The sequence below is a fragment of the Molothrus aeneus genome, chromosome 4, assembly GCF_037042795.1.
Source record: "Molothrus aeneus isolate 106 chromosome 4, BPBGC_Maene_1.0, whole genome shotgun sequence".
In the NCBI taxonomy this organism is placed as follows: Eukaryota; Metazoa; Chordata; class Aves; order Passeriformes; family Icteridae; genus Molothrus; species Molothrus aeneus.
Genome location: NC_089649.1, coordinates 67,662,733 through 67,679,378, shown reverse-complemented (window position 1 = coordinate 67,679,378; position 16,646 = coordinate 67,662,733).

Genomic DNA, 16,646 nt, shown 5'->3' with positions numbered 1-16,646 from the left:
TCCCTAAGGGGCCAATGCCCCTAATGCCTTATGTTTTTAATTGTCCTTTTGAGCTACACAAATGGTGCTTTTCTTGTCACAAACAGTCCCCTCCTTTCTCTGCCTCTGTGCCCATTGTATTCCTAAAACACCCCTGTGAGCAGAGGCTGAAGCACCCACCCATGTCCCACAGGGGATGTGAATTACAAATGGGGATGGAGTGTTGCACTTCAGCATGGCCCCAGCCAAAATGGGGGACACTGCAAAACTTCCTACATTCTATAGATGTCTAATCCTCCTCACCACTCCCTGGGAAGGAGCTGCAGTGGCCCAAAGCTCTGTGCTGGTGTTGGACCTGTACATTGCCATGAGGGAATCCTGCTCCAGCTCTACCTGTATTCCTTGCTCCTCCCTGTACAGCTTATTCCACCTGTGTGCTCAAAGCAACAAAACCCTTAATTTAAAAGAGTATACAATAAAATGCCTTCCTTGAAGGATGACAAGGGATCTTTTGTGGGGGGTGTCAGTGTGTGTTCCTCACAAGCTGCACTCTAAACTATCACATGTGATTGACTTTCTCAAGGACATGGCAGTGTCAGTGGCTGCTCTGATGGCCAAGGTAGGAGGCAGGAGTTAAATCAGCTTTGCAGTGGCTGCTCCTGTGGTTTATGTGGATGTGAAAAGTCAGGAATTGCCAGCACTGAGTTTTCAAGTGGAGGAGTGCTTGTTCCAGCAGATTTACCCTTTTCTCCTTGTCCAGGCACTTGTGCATCACCTCTTTGTGGCTTAACAAAAAACCCAAACACACCTGTGACTGAATCTGGACTGAAATTCTCATGCCTGTCAACACTTGTGTTTTCTGTTCTGTGAACTGGAACTAAAGCTGCTCATGCTTGGAGAGTTGAGCAGGGCTGAACATCCGTACTTTACCTCCCTTTGGGGTCATCTGCCTGATCATTTGTTTTCACAGCCTCCCTCTCCTGTGCTTGGGCCAAAACCAACTTCTTCCCAAGTTCCTGCCTCTGCCATAGAGGAGAACAAAGGCTTCTTGTTCAGTGCAGCCACTCGGGCTCCCTCCTCATGGGCAGCAAGGAGCCCTGGCCTTTGCAAGGAGGCATTTCCACTAGCAGGGGATGGCTTTGGCAGTGGTCAGGCACTGGAGCTGCTCTTTGGAAGGGGCTGCCAAGCCTCAGAATGTGGTGGGCAAGTTGCAGAAAACAAAAACATTTTCCAAAGCGGGAGTAATCTCTCTGAAAAAGAAAAATTGGAAATCCAAGCAGTTATGGCAGTGCTGAGCATCAGACACCTCCTTCCCAGTGATCTTTGTGTTCCTGCTGTGTAGCTAAAATAATTATTCTGTAGTTCAAGGAAGTCTTGAGCCCTAGCTTGGGCCTTCAGCATATAAGCCAGTCTGGAGGGAAGCAGAAACACCATTTGCAAATTTCCCTCTTTCCCCAGCCTTTTTCTACCTGATCTGAGCTTAGAAAACCCCAAACAAACCCATTTTGTGGAAGCTGGAATTACTTTGCCAGTGCCTTAGGCTGAGTTAAGGATGAGGAGAGGTGAGGAGCTGTTGGAGCAGAGAATCTGCAATGGAATTTTGTACTCAAGTGGTGTGAAGGCATTGGCTGCTGGGCTAAGTGGCTGCAGCAGAGAAACCTGAGAGGTTTCTCAGGACTTGGGGGGACAAGGGATATGGTGGGGAGGTGGTTTGGGGTAACCAGGTGTGGAGAGGCAGGAATATACACACACCTCATTTGACCACCTGAGTGCAGCCTTAGGAATGTTTGCAGCATTCTGTAGCTGCCAGGATCACCCCTCTGTGTCACTGTGTGCTTGGGCCTCTCATGCTGCTGTAACAGAAATGACCACAACATAACTCAACAAAAATTTCTGACCAACTTCTCCTTTCCACTGAGGAGAGCAGAAGCTCATATAAAGCAGCTGGTGTGGCTTTTCAGGGCTTGGTATTACTGTACCTGTAGGAAAAGATCAGGATATTTGTCCTGGGCAGTTTTATGACCCCACTGTACTGCTCTGTCCAAGAAAGAAGTGTACAGGTGACCACAGTTGTTCATATTGTGCCTTTTTAGTGCAAAGTCTTCACAAAGAAAGAAGGGCTGCTTTGTTCTATCATCGAGTAAGATTGCCATGAGCATTTTCAGTTTTTATGGCTGGGTAGAGTGCTCTGGGGTGATTTTTAAGCAAGCTCTTTCCTATTTATAGAAGCAGATAATTGGGTCAGATCATGACTTAGCTCAAAATCCCAAGGAATTTTCCTTTGCATGGTCATGTCACCCTTTCTGCTGCCTGGTTTTATCAGGCTTAGTTTCTAAGCCTACTCTGTGACCCATCTGGCACCTAACCTGTGCTTCAGCTCTTCTTGGAAACCTGATTAAGACTCATTTGTGCTAGGCAAGGGACACAGGTGCAGTTGGACACCCAAGTGAGTCCCTCACCAGCTCTGAGCTACCTTGGTCCATCTGTCAGACTATCAAGGGAGACTTTGTCTCAGAAGAAGGGGAGTTTAGGACTATTATTAGATATGGGTTTTGCTATGTTAATGCCTACACAGATGAAAGGAACTGAATGTGAGTTTGTAGCTCTGTAGCTGAAACTTCCTGCTGCAATGGGATATCCCCAGCCACTGCTTCTAACAGCTCAGGCTGCATTAGAAATTTCAATTATTTTAAATACCTGGGTGTGGATATTCTCAGTTCAGTCGAAGAGAGAACAGAGACAATTTCTCCAGGCTGAGCCTAGGAATCTTAGCTGAAAGAATTCAAACAATTATTGTCTCTCTTTCTATAACCATTGTTTATAGTTATGGTTCTTCACAGCCTACTATTCATAGATACCAATAATGTGAGGTGTTTTCTACTTTGAGACCAATCCTCTCCCACTTAGCGAGTGAGACTGTAAAAGCTCAGCACTTCTTGCTAATAAATTTTCTTCTTGAGAAGAAGAAGACTGGAGAAGACTTGAAGACTGGAGTCTGTCTTTCCATCCCTGACTCAACAGCATCACCTGGGTACCAAAAACTGCCCCCGTGCCCGGCAGCAGACCTGGGGGCTGGCAGATAAGAGATGCTGAATTTTACTCGGTGCTATAAAAGCAGATGAGGTGGAATGTCCATGGCAGTAGCGCCAAGGAGGGCTCTCCCTGGTTACCAAAGGCAACTTGGGCTCTGCTCCCGGCTGAAGTTTCGGGAGGGGTTTCCCGTTGGCAGCGGGATCGGGAGCGAGGAGCGGGCGCGCAGCCCCATCTAGCGCCGCTCCGGGCTCTGCCAGCGGCTCCGGCACCAAAACGGGGAAAACCCTCCAAAACAGCACAGAGCACCTGGGCTGGTGATGGAACGTCAGCCTGAAGGGAAGAGCATGGGAATGAGCCGCTCTCCTTGCTTAACACACGAGTGGAGTCTCAGAATCTCTGCTGGTCACAGTGACTCTGAGACACGTACAAGCTTCTTTTTCCCAGCCCAGCCACTGAAGGAGGAGTCAGGATTTTTCTGTTTTCCTTCTCAAGGTTATTATTTCTTATCTATAACATTCTTTCTCCAATCTGCCAAGGTCTGTCTGGCAGGTCGGGTTGAGGCACACTGGTGTTATCTTTTGTACTAAAAACTATAGTATAAATACATAATTTACCATAACTTCCCAATACCTATCACCTATGTTAGACAGTGAGCTTCTACTCTAAACCAATCTAAACATCACAGCAGAAGATGGAGGCCAAGAAGAAGAAGAAGGAGAAAGGCAGGACATGCCCAGATTCCTCCATCTTGGGACCCTGAGCCCCCATCTAAAACCTTCAAAAATCTATTTTTCACCCCGCAACAAACTATAAATCTACTTAAACTCTTTTGACTTGTAATTCTTTATATAAAGGTTGGTAATTGTTTTTTCCATGGGTCAAGATCAAGGGCTCAGGTGTCTTGGGCTCTGTGCCAAGGTCTCTGAGCCCCCCGGGCAGGGGCTGGAGCCCTCCAGGGCAGGCAGAGGAGTCTCCTGGGTTCTGCCAGCTCAGAATAAGGGCTTTTATCCCGTGCTTGTGCAGCTCCGTGGAAGGGAGCAGTTTCCAGCCCTAGAGGGAGCAATGCCACACGGGTCGTTGGTCCTTCCATTTCCCAGGGAGCTGGGCTGATGCACGGAGGAATGGCCAGACTGACTCACTCCTCTGTGTCACCAGAGAAATTTGGAGGGCAAAAACCCCCCTGAGATCTCTGAAATCGTGGCTGGCAAGGACATTTGGACAAGCAGAGACCAGCTAGTCCAGAGAAGAGCATGCAAAGGGTCAAGAGCAGAGGCAGTGATTACCTTCTTCCTTCTGCATCATTCTGGGGAAAAGACAAAAAGTAACAGACAAAAAGGCATCCTGGGAGGTTTAGGTTCAATAAGGAGGTTTTTCTAACATGAGATTAGAGAAGCATTAGTGTGAATTGTGCTGGGAGACCTTCCAGCACTGGAAAGTTTGAAGACTGTGCTGGATAAGCTCCAGCCAGGACTTTTTCAGCTGCAGCTGATCCCACTGTGGGCAGGGGATGAATTTAGCTGCCCTGGGGGAGGAAGGGAGTGTTCTTTCCAGCCTCTATTTTGCCCTTTCAATTTAGTTACTGCATGATATCAGACACTGATACTGGGGCAGTGGTTACTCACCCTTGCTCCTGAGGCATTTTTGGATCTCTCCTTAGAGGACGTGCCTTGAAAACATCATAGAACTGGGGACAGACTCTTCCCTGTGGCTAAAGCTGGGGCAGAGGGGAGGGAATGCAAGTCCTTGATTCAGAAGCAGTTGTGAGCTGAACCCCACCATGGCTGAAATTACAGCATCTTTTGGACTGATTTAAAATTATTTTTTTCCATCTTGGAAAAAGTACCTTATCAGCTTGAAGAGGTTGTTTTTAGTTGGAGATGTGTCTTCAGGTCTGTTTGAGCAGTGAGGCTGGAACTTCCCTATCTTATTGAGTGGTGATTGGGAGTGTCAGCTTAGGAGATGAGGTCTGGGGACAAAAGAGATTCCCCATTGTGCAGAAATAAAGAGAAAGCTCAAAAATTGCAGGAAACCTGTTCTCTGCACTTCCATTTAATTTCTCTCTCCTCCTGTGAAAATAATGTGTGAAATCAGGAGAAGCCAGTTGGAGCCAAAGGATGTAATCGACCCTGACACTGTAAAACACTTCCCTGGGAAATCCTGCCTGCAGCCTGGCCAGGGAGGATTTGCTCCGTGGCTCATTGCACTCTCAGCTGGCATTTTGCTTCAGCTGCTCCTTGCACCTGCAGCAGGGGTGGCAGAGGGAGGAGCTGCCAGTGAAGCCTGCGGCACGGTGGGGTGGGTGGCACAGGGGAGATGTGCTTCAGTCTGGAACAACACACACCTGGGGAAAACACCCAAGTGAGGGCAGGGCTGGGTTCTTTGCAGGCACAAAGCTGCACAGCTGGGAGCTGCTCTGATTGATGTCCCAGCAGAGTGTGAGCTCACCCATCAACATGCACTGCAGCTGCTTCTGCCATGCCTGGTGTCCCTGGGGAATCTCTTCCTTGTGTTTGAAGAGCCTCTGCTTTGTCTCTCCAAGTTTTCTGATGACTGCATCAGTGAAAAGAGAAAGAGAAGTAAAACGCAGCTGGTTAGGTCACTGGCCTGGAAATCCCAAGCATTTTTCCCAAGCTCTGCTTATCTCTGACCCCCAGCCCAATCCTTGACTCTGAAGGGATTTTATGCATACCACTCCTGCTCTTGTTTTGGGATATACTTGCAAGCATGACTTGTTCTTGGGCCCTTAGCTTGTCTTGTGAGCCTGTTCTGACTCTTACTAGGGGATGTAGCCTGTCCCTGATCCAGCCCATGGGGCAGTGAAGTCTCCTGCCCCATTCTGGACTGCTTTGCTGGCTGCAGGGTTAAGGCAGTGCAAAGGTATCTTTTGGGCCCCCACTCCAGCTGACATTGCTTGGAGGTCTCATCCTTTTTAACCCCAAGCACATGTGGGCCAGACAGGGAGAACACCACTCTCTCTGTCCAAACAGCATTTCCAGATCAGGGCTTTGCTGTCAATTCCCTCTGCAGTCCAAAAAAAGAGTTGCCATAAAATGATCACACCTGGTAGTACAACTTCCTGATGGATCTGTGAAGAGATCCTGATGCTGGGCCCAGCAACTGGCAACCATCAACCTGCAGAGTTCCAAATGAAATACATTCCTGTGCAGCTCTCAGTCCTCTGACAGAGATATTTCCCAGTGTAAAGCTGCCATGAAAATGTGAGCCAAAAACATATCATTTCTCAACCAATGGTGCTAGGAACATGGCTGCAAAATCCAGGAGTGAAGCAAATGCACCTGGAGTGGTTTGATTCTGGTTCTGAGGGTTTTTTTTTCCCCATCTGTACAAGCTGTTAGGCAAGAACTGAATGGTGCTCAATCCATCATCTCAAAAAAGGGCAGTGTGGAAGAAAGGAATAGGAACATCACAGGGAGATGTGACATGCATGTTAACCCAGCAGGTGAAACTGCAAGGCTGCAGTCCCCCCTGTGCTCCCAGCTCCCTGGAAAGAGGGAAGCACACAAGAAGGTGTGTTTCCTTCCCTTTTTCTTTTACAGAAACAAGGAGGCAACTGGGTAGTGAGGCCCTTTATCCAGCTGATGTGTACAGACATTGCTCCAGGAGGACCTGCAGGTCCAGCACTGCATTCCTGTTGGAGAACGGTGCTGGAATAGCTGCAACATTTGGAGAACACCAGGGGAAGTTTTAAACTGATGGATCTTTTAGCAGGTCAAATTTTGCTTGTTTCTGGTTTTGGTGTTTTTTAATTTTTATTTTTGGGGTTATTTGATGTTGGTTTGTCTGTTTATTTGTTTGCTTTTTGATATATGTGAGCTCAGGTTGAGTAGGGACTCTTGGGCTGGGTTGCAGTTCTAATATGAGAGCAGTTTTCTTTTTGCTGATGCTCCTGCAGGCAGGGATGCCCCCAGCATGCTGCCTTTGCTGTAACCTGCACCTGACTTTCACTTTGTCCTTGAACAAGTCAATGGTAAATTGAATGACAAGTATTTATTTCTTTTTTTTTATTAGATTTACTGAAAAAATAAAGATTATATACTGTGACCTGAGCCTGCTGGTCCCCCACCTAGCTCATTTTTAAACAAACTTTAGCCATTTTTAAACAAACTTTACATATGGGGAGAGTTGTTAAAGGTATTACAAGTTCATAAACAGTATGAAAATCTCTGTCTGGGCAGGGAAGAAATAAAGGTAAATAATTTCCTCCGCAGTTTCAGCCAGCCAGCTCTAGCTGCATTGCTTGGTGGGAATCAAGGCTTGCTTAATCCTGCTGCTCACAGACCTTCTAACTTTGGCTTTTGCAGTTTTAGGAGTCAATTTAGGGTTACAGAAGAATGATCCATGGGGTTTTTCAATTTGCTAGAAAAGAGGATGCTTGAAATTTCAACAGGGAGTCTTTGCAGGCAAGAGTTCCATCCTCACCAGACAGAACTGATGGATTTGATGGCTTCCTTGGTAGCAAGAGCAAGGAATCATGTTAGGGTTAGAAAACACAGCCCAGCCTCATCTCTGGGCTGAGCTGGAAGGAATGGAAGGATCAGCAGAAGTGGGTGTATGCTCACTAATGCTCTCTCTGCTGGGCTTATCCAGCTTGTGCTGCTTCTCCTCCAAAGCTCTTCCCGAAGGGAAATCCTGTGGACAGTTGCACTCTCCTTGGAGAGCCTCACTTGTCATTGGCTCTGTTTTCCTTCCAACAGACAGAGCTTGGTGGATATAAATCAAAAGGAACAAGTGGAGTGTGAAACAGGCTACTTCACTGTGTGTACTGGGGGAATATCAGAAAGTCCTTTGCAGCAGCCAGGAGATTCCAGGTTTGGCTACAGCACTATAGCCCATAAAAGTTGCTGGGATAGCTTTCCCCCAAGAGAGAGGAAACCTTTTTCTCTGTCTCATTTGCTGCCTCTGTTGATGCCAGATTTCCCTGTGTGAATGCATTTCTTTTCCTTCACACCCTCAGATAGACTTTCCATTGATCGCTGCCCAAGTTTGTGGCCTTTAGATCCTGGAGCTCAGCTCTGAAATAGCCTCCTTCCACATGAAAAGGAGGGGTGAGGAGCTAAAAAACAGTGGGTTTCACTTTTTTATCAATTACAGTGCTTCCCAGGCTATGTGGTTAGAGAAGTGCAGAGCTTAGGAAAAATCCAGGCTGAGGACCTGGCCCCAGCATCAAGGATTTCCTTTCTGAGATGAGCTGTTGCTCTGCTCTCCAAAGTGAGGATCTCCCACTGTTTTATGTGATTGTATTGGGGTTCTTTTTATGTCACACACCTCATTCAAGGGGCATCTGCAGAGAGTTTTCTCATGGAAAGTGCAATCAGTTTTCTGGAATATGTTGTTGAGGAGCATTGCTGAATCCAGGCACTTAGCAAAATTCAAAGGGAGGTGGGATATTTGTATGGATCACAACACTAGTCTGGACCCATAAGGGATTATGCTAACAGGTTTTGGAGCAGATCTGAGCAGCGCTTCCAGCCCTTAGCTGCTCTCTTGTGCTTAGAGTTTAGGAGGAGGCCCTCAGGTTCAGGAGGTTGTAGTCCTTCCCCAGCAGAGCCTTGTCTTACATATGAACCAGTCCATCCATCCATCCATCCATCCATCCATCCATCCATCCATCCATCCGTCCATCCGTCCGTCCGTCCGTCCGTCTGTCCGTCTCCAGCAATCCCATACACATCAGGGTAAAAACACACAGCTGGTGTGTGGTGTTTGTGAGGTGCCCAGGATGAGGTGAGAGATGAGAATCTGACTCCAAGTTCTCAGAAGGCTGATTTATTATTATATTATATTATATTATATTATATTATATTATATTATATTATATTATATTATATTATACCATACCATACCATATCATACAATATCATATAATATATCATATGTCATATCATGCTATACTAAAACTATACTAAAGAAAGAGAAAGGATACATCTGAAGGCTTCACAAGAATGATAATGAAAGCTTGTGACTGACTCCTCAGAGTCCAACACAGCTGGCTGTGATTGGCCATTAAGTTAAAACAATTCCCATGGAACCAATCAAACATTCACCTGTTGGTAAACAATGTCCAAGCCACATTCCAAAGCAGCAAACACAGGAGCAGCAATCAGGTAATTCTTGTTTTCATTCCTCTCTGAGGAATTCAGAGAGGAACTCAGCTTCCCAGGAGAAAATCCTGGGCAAAGAGGATTTTTCAGAAAATATCACGGTGACACTGGTGAGTGCTGTGCAGTGAGTGCTGGTGGCCGCAGGCTGGTGGCTCCCAGTCACCCAGCCCAGGGTGGCCAGGCTTGAGGGAGCAAGTCAGAGCCAATCTGCTCCTTCTCTTTTTTCTTCTGTTTTCCAATTTATGCTTGATTTGCTACTGCCCACTCCCATAAAAGGGAAGGGTGATGATGGTGGTGTGTTCCTCTGCTCCTAATACCATTTACCTAATTTTTATTGTTTTACCAGCCATCTTCCTTGTGTGCAGAGGGGATGCTCTGCCTTTTTGCAGCCCCTTGTGTTTCTCTTGGCTTCTCTCTGGCAATATTTGTTACCAGGATGCCTCCTAAGTGCACCTACATCATCTCTGTCTGTCTTTTTGGTAATCCCAGCATTGATAAATGTGAAATTGTGTCTGCCTGTGTCAGGAGTGCTAGAAAGCATCCACATGCTCTTGTGGTTTAAATGTGCTGTTTAAATGATATATTGTGGTCCAAGAGAAGTTATTCCTAGTTTTACACTGCCCAGAGTGTTTATAATTTATGGGTGCCATAGGTATCTGCACCATCCGAGCGGGCTTTTGTGTGTGGGTGCCTCGGCACCGCGGCATCTCTCACTGCTCCGGGTCGGGTTTCAGCATCTCTGCGTGCTGCGGGAGGGACCCAAAGCCCGGCCGAGAGCAGCAGCAGGTGGTTTGCATCCTCCCCTGTGCTCCCCCAGCTCCTCAGGTTTGCATCTTCCCAGTGTTCCCCTAGCCCCGCAGGTTTCCATCCTCCCTGTGCTTCCCCAGCCCCGCAGGTTTGCATCCTCCCATCCTCCCCGGGCATCCCCAGCCCCGCAGGTTTCCATCCTCCCATCCTCCCTGTGCTTCCCCAGCCCCGCAGGTTTGCATCCTCCCATCCTCCCCGGGCATCCCCAGCCCCGCAGGTTTCCATCCTCCCATCCTCCCTGTGCTTCCCCAGCCCCGCAGGTTTGCATCCTCCCCGTGCACCCCAGCCCCGCAGGTTTGCATCCTCCCATCCTCCCCGGGCATCTCCAGCCCCGCAGGTTTGCATCCTCTCCGGGCATCCCCAGCTCCTCAGGTTTGCATCCTCCCCGGGCATCTCCAGCCCCGCAGGTTTGCATCCTCTCCGGGCATCCCCAGCTCCTCAGGTTTGCATCCTCCCCGGGCATCCCCAGCCACGCAGGTTTGCATCCTCCCATCCTCCCTGTGCTTCCCCAGCCCCGCAGGTTTGCATCCTCCCATCCTCCCTGTGCTTCCCCAGCCCCGCAGGTTTGCATCCTCCCATCCTCCCCGTGCACCCCAGCCCCGCAGGTTTCCATCCTCTCCGGGCATCCCCAGCTCCTCAGGTTTGCATCCTCCCCGGGCACCCCAGCCCCGCAGGTTTGCATCCTCCCATCCTCCCCGGGCATCCCCAGCTCCGAGCCCGGCCCTGCCGCCGCTCAGTCTCGGCTCTGTGCGGGGACCCGCGGCGCTCCCGGCAGAGGGCAGTGCCAGACAGACGGACGGACGGACTGATGGATGGAAGGATGTTCCGCTCTTCTCCCGGGCTCTCCAGGCGGGATCGCGGCTGGGACCTGCAGCCCAAACCCCGTGCGGGGTGGAGGAGGCCGGGCTGGCTCCGTCTCCCCTTTCCCCGGCTGACGGCAGCTCCAGCCCATAAAACCTGAGCTTGCTCTGGGTCTTTGAGAGGATGGGGTGTCGGGCTGGGGGAAGGGTTTAAAGAGATCCCGGCATGATGCTAATCCTTGCACGATTCTTAGGGAGGGTTTCTCTTTTTGGTGTAATTTATTTTGAATCAGTGTTTCAGTGTGGGTGGGGGGGAGAGCACAGATGAAATCCCATGTTCTGATCGTAGATTTTTGCCTGAACAAGCACACTGAGAGCAGATTGCAGACTGAGACCTTGGGAGATGATGCCAGGATAACACTGCCACCCTACCATATGCATTAATGTAATAGCATATTTTTTTCCTTTGGCTTGCCACCTCCTCCTCCCTTAAATTCCCTGGTCACAGACTCTGTGCCTCAAAGCATTGCACTCAGACACCAATATGCACCAACAAAACCTGTGTGTTTTGCCCAGCAACCCACTGATCAGTGAAATTTGGAACCAGAGAGCTGAAATAAAATGTTCAGTATTAACCTATTAAAAATTCCAGGAGGCTCTTTCTACAACTTGACTGACTCCCAGTTTGCCCTGAACAGGACAGTGTCCTCCTTATACTGCAGCTGCTCTTGTGAGGTCTCAAAAGACATGCAGCTCCAGGCCTGGTTAGCATTTAGATGGGAGACCTCCAAGAGCTTTGGCTGGTTGAGAAACAAGCATTGGAGTTTCAGTAAGTGGCATTTTCCTGTCCTGAGTCATTGTTGAACACGCGCCCGCTCCAGCAGCAGAAGATCTCATTCTTCAGTGCTGTCATTCTGGCACCCAAGAGCTCTCCAAAGTTAAAGCCCATCTTGTCAACACCAGATGCACTGAGATACTCTGGGTGTTTGCTAAAGAGGAGAGACACATGTGCAGGACATGGTCCTGGCACCCATCACAGTGTTCAGCGCTGGATGGGACCTTGGGATTCAACAATTGAGCAAAAGTTGCATTTTTAATACAGCAAGGGTCGGGTTAGGTGATACCAGAGGAAGGAACTTTTGAAGGAGGGGTTCAGATCTCCCTGTGCTTCTCCCTGATAGCATCAAATTGACAGTAGCTGGTCCTGACCCTTCCCTCCAAGGGTTGCTAATAGCAGCTTCACTTCTCTCACCCTGCCTGTTGCTCTTACAGATATATCACTTGCTGTCTTCTGAAAGCAGAACATCTGTCCAGTCTGTGTTTCCCCCAGACTCTTCCAGGTGGGAATCATTACTGCTGATTTACACCTGATAATTCAGAGCAGAAGATGGAGAAGATGAGGATGTTCTCCTCAAACAGGAGCAGGACAAACTGCACCTGGAGAGTTTCTGTGCTGGAACAAGTTAAATGTCTGGAAGGGGCCAAGCTCCATAAGCAAAGGGATTCATCTTGATGAGACAAAATAAAGTGTGTTCTTGCCAGAAGTTTATTGTATGGAATCTTTCCAGAGACACCCTGAAGGTCACCAGAAGCTTCACACAAATTCACAGCTGGTTGCAGGCAACAGTATGGAGCAAGGGATAGGTTATTATTTTAGAGCAAAGCAGCTGTACGACATGGATCTTTCTTTTCTTCCTGTGGTCCTGTGTCATCCTAAGGGCTTACAGCTCCAAGATGTCAGTGTGATGGCTCTGGGCAGGGTGACACAGAGGCAGAAGACACCCTGCACACAGCAGGTATGGAGCTGGGTACCTTTCTCTGAAACACATAAAGCAGAGGGGAGGAGAGGGTGATTCTGGTGCTTCCTGAGGGGCTGGGGACAGCCTGGCCCCTGTGGCCTGATCCTAATTGCTCTGTACTCCAAAATAGTGCATGGAACAGAAATTGCACTCACCGGTGTGTTCACCTGGTGGGGATTTACCTGGTGACTGCTGGTGCTGCTGAGAGGGTGCAATTTCAGACCATTTCCATGGGCTATTTGCAGGTTTTCCACCTTCAGCAGAAACAAGGAGCCAAATACCAGATTTTCCCTGATTTCATCCTCAGACTGATGTGGGTGGAGAGGCTGTATGAATTACTGAGGACACAGCTGACATTTTGTGGGGTTCCCAGGAATTTGGCGTGGGCGCCTTCAGCCAGGGCTGTTTTGTTTTAAAAGCAAACGTGAGCTCTTGGAGCTGGCCCTGTGGGATGCTGACACCACCTGGCAGAAGGGCTGTGCTCAGATCAGGGTGACTGTGTGTGTTTAATTTTGAGCTGGAGGAGGAGAACTATGGTGAGTCCTGGGTCAGTGACAATGAGGTCTGGAGTCCAGATGTGCAAAGCCTGGCAGAGCAAGACAGAAGGCTGTTTAGAGAAGAACATTTTGGAAGTCTGGGGGAGTGCACAGTGGGATACTAGATCTCAAATTAAATCTTCAGCCAAAAAGGGAGGAATCTAGCAGCAGTTTTATCAGGCTGGGCTACTGCAGGAATTGCTTTAGCTGCTGGCCAGGAGTGTTGCTGGGAAATTAGATCCTGCAGCAGCCTTATCTGATGGGTCAAGGGAACAGCTTCCAGATTTTGCAAAGTGGCTCCTCTTAGTATGAGGCAGTGGGGCAGTGAGCTGGCTTGGGATTGCTGTGTGAGCTTTTGAAGGTGCCCAGTGTTGAGCAGTGCTTTGACTGAAGGTTGTGCCTGTCTGGAAGGAACATTGCAGAGACAGCAGAGACATGTTACTGCTTAAAATCTGCAGAGCTTCTGTTGGGTTTGAAGGCAGAATTATCCTCATTGGTTCATCCCCATGGATGAGGTTGGTGAGGCACTGGGACTGGTTGTCCAAAGAAGTTGTGGATGCCCCATCCCTGGAAGTGTTCAAGGCCAGGTTGGATGGGGTTCTGAGCAACCTGGTCTGGTGGGTGTCATCCCTGTCCATGGCAGGGCTGCTGGACCTGGTGATCCTTAAGGCCAATCTGACTCAAGCCAATCTATGATTGCATTGAAAAAGGAAAGGAGGTTCTGCAGCAAATGGTGCTCCTCAGATACAGAATCTCATCCTTCAGTGTTGGTTAGTCACACAGTCAGCTCCTCAATATGGGTGCTGACTGAGGTGGCTGGCTGGGGCAGCAGGAAGCATCTCCTGCTGCAAGGTTGCCCTGCACACTGCCCCATCTGTTCCTGTTGCTCTTGGCAGGTGTTTAATGCCTCCTGTGACAAGTATTGTCATGGCTGCTGTGCCGTGGATGAGGGATCTGCTTCCAGAACAAAACCCAAGCACTTTCCAGCACCGTGACTTTCTCTGAGTGCAGTGTGAGAAATGAGCAATACCAAAATGAACAATGTGAAAATATGTCTTGAGTCTTTCACAAGGACTGTGGCTGTGAATAGGCAATTTCTAGTGTGCTTTTCTTTCTGCTCATGCTGCTCTTGGTGTGCCTCACATGCTGAGAACCATACTCATTTTAAAACTGAATATTTAAATATTTTATTCCATTAAAGCAGGAGTAAAAGGGAAATAAAAAACCAGTGATACAGAGGAAGACACTGCCCACTAACAGGCAGGAAGGTACCTTGTTGGTGGGAGCCATGTCTGTACAAATCTCAGGTATTTCCAGGAGTAAACTGGGCGGATTTGAGGGGTGTGGATTTTGAATTAAGCACTGAAAGTTCCTGATGTGTGTCTATCAGGTGCTCAGTATCTTTGGTAGCTGCAGACTGTGGGAGGAGATGTTCCCTTGGGAAGCTCAACCGGGAGAGGTGGTGAAGGGCCGTGAGGGGAAGCCGTGTGAGGAGAGGCTGAGGGCGCTTGGTCTGTTCAGCCTGGAGGGGACAGAGAGGAGACCTCAGTGCAGTTACAAATTCCTTGTGAGGGGAACAGGAGGGACAGACACTGATCCCTTCTCCATGGTGACAGTGACAGGACTGGGGGAATGGCCTGAAGCTGTGTCAGGGGAGGTTTAGGTTGGATATTAGAAAAAAGGTCTTCACCCAGAGGGTGGTTGGGCACTGGAACAGGTTCCAACAGGGCAGTGGTCACAGCACCAGCCTGACAGAGCTCAAGGGGTGTTTGATCAGTGCTCTCAAGCACATGGTGTGACTCTTGTGTCCTGTGCAGGGCCAGGCACTGGACACAATGATCCTCGTGGGTTCCTTCCAACTCAGTGTGTTCCATGATTCCATGAGACTGCCATGGCAGGAATTTTGGACATGACCCCTCATCCAACAGAGATGACCCGTAACTGGTTCACAGTGGAGGTTGCAGCTCCTCCCTGGTTTCGAGGTGTTGTCCACAGGTCAGCACTATCAGACATCTTTGTGTTACAGGGATGTTCATGGAGGAGCTCTTTGGGGCTAAACTGAATATTTTAGCTGAGTTCACCCACTAACTCAGGCCCTTAACTTTGAAGCAGCACCCAGGTTCCCTCTGAAGTCAACAGAGATGAGTTGCTGTAGACCTAAGGTTTGAATTGTTGCCACAATTGTAAGAAAACACAGAACAGTGAGACATCTTACTAAAAATACAGAGGGATAGGATGACTCCAGTCCCCAGTCCTCAGCACTGCTGACACTTGTAAAGCCTACTATTTATCATCTTTGCCCATTTCTCTTTCAAGACTACATAATTAATAATGCTCATCCCTGCAGGCCTTGGTGAGGCCCAGAACCCCATCTCACACCAGCACAGCTTGTTGCCATCCTGTTCTTCAGCAACAATTAAAGTGCCCCTGTGAATCTTGTAAAGGTTTGGGTTTGCTGTTATGGATTGCTGACATCAATGATGATAAACCCTGAGAGAAGCTCCAGCTCTAGGATCTCTGATGGTCAGCTGAGCTGGGGCCTGCGCTGGACTGGGCTCTCATGCCTCCCTCCCTCCTCCCTCACCCTAATTCCAGGCCCTGGCTCACTGCAGAGGACCTAGTACAGAAAAGTGGATTTTAAAACATATCCTACAGAAAAGCATGGCTTCTGCATGACCAGAGAACCACACCCTGCACCACAGGACCACCACCCAGCATCTCAGCTCTGCCCTGGCAGCACCTTCTTTTGTTCAAAGCCACTGTATCCTGCCAGGGAGCTCCCAGGAAAGCCTTGGGAGCAGGATTTCAAGAGTGGGTGTTGTGGGGACCTTTCTGCCAGCAGGTGTGGGGCTGTTGGGAAGGACGAAAGTTTGACAAGAAAGTCTTACAGATATGTATGCTTAGCAGAAAGATTTTTAAATGATGAAGGAATAGAGATGGAAGCAAGTTTTGATAGAGAAGAAAAGAATTGCTGAGCCAGTCTCACTGGATAACCAAGGAGGCAAAGGGTGTGTTAGTTAGAAGGGGTTTTTATGACTTAGAGCAAAGGATAAGCCCACCTCAAACAAGAAGATGTTTTTACCAAGCAGAAAGAGAGCACAGGCAAACAAGGCAGCAAATGTTGCAAGTAGAAAAAAGGTCTCAGAATTTTCCACTGCAAGAAAACTGAAAAACAACTTCTAGCTTAAACTGTAATGTACTGACTTTTAATGATTGGAGAATAGTGACATGAATATGGTAATGACAGTAGTTATGATAGGCTAGAGATGAAAGTTAAGGTATAGATTGGTTCTTCTGTATGAAGATGCTCAGCAAAGAAAAGTCTATAATGCATTGTGACCTAAACTCAGGGTCTCCAGGGCTGCCTGCAGCTGGAGCTGACAGCTGGAGGCACAGGCTCTGTCACCCACAACCCTGCACTGCTGTAACCTCTTAGATAGAATAAACTGCATTTTAGAGAGCAGCCTGGAGTCCCACATCTCTCATTTCAGCTCTTACATGGGGCAAAAGGCCAGATGACACCTCAGAGCAGAGCAGGGAATGGGGCAAGCCCTTACAAGGGAATGTACA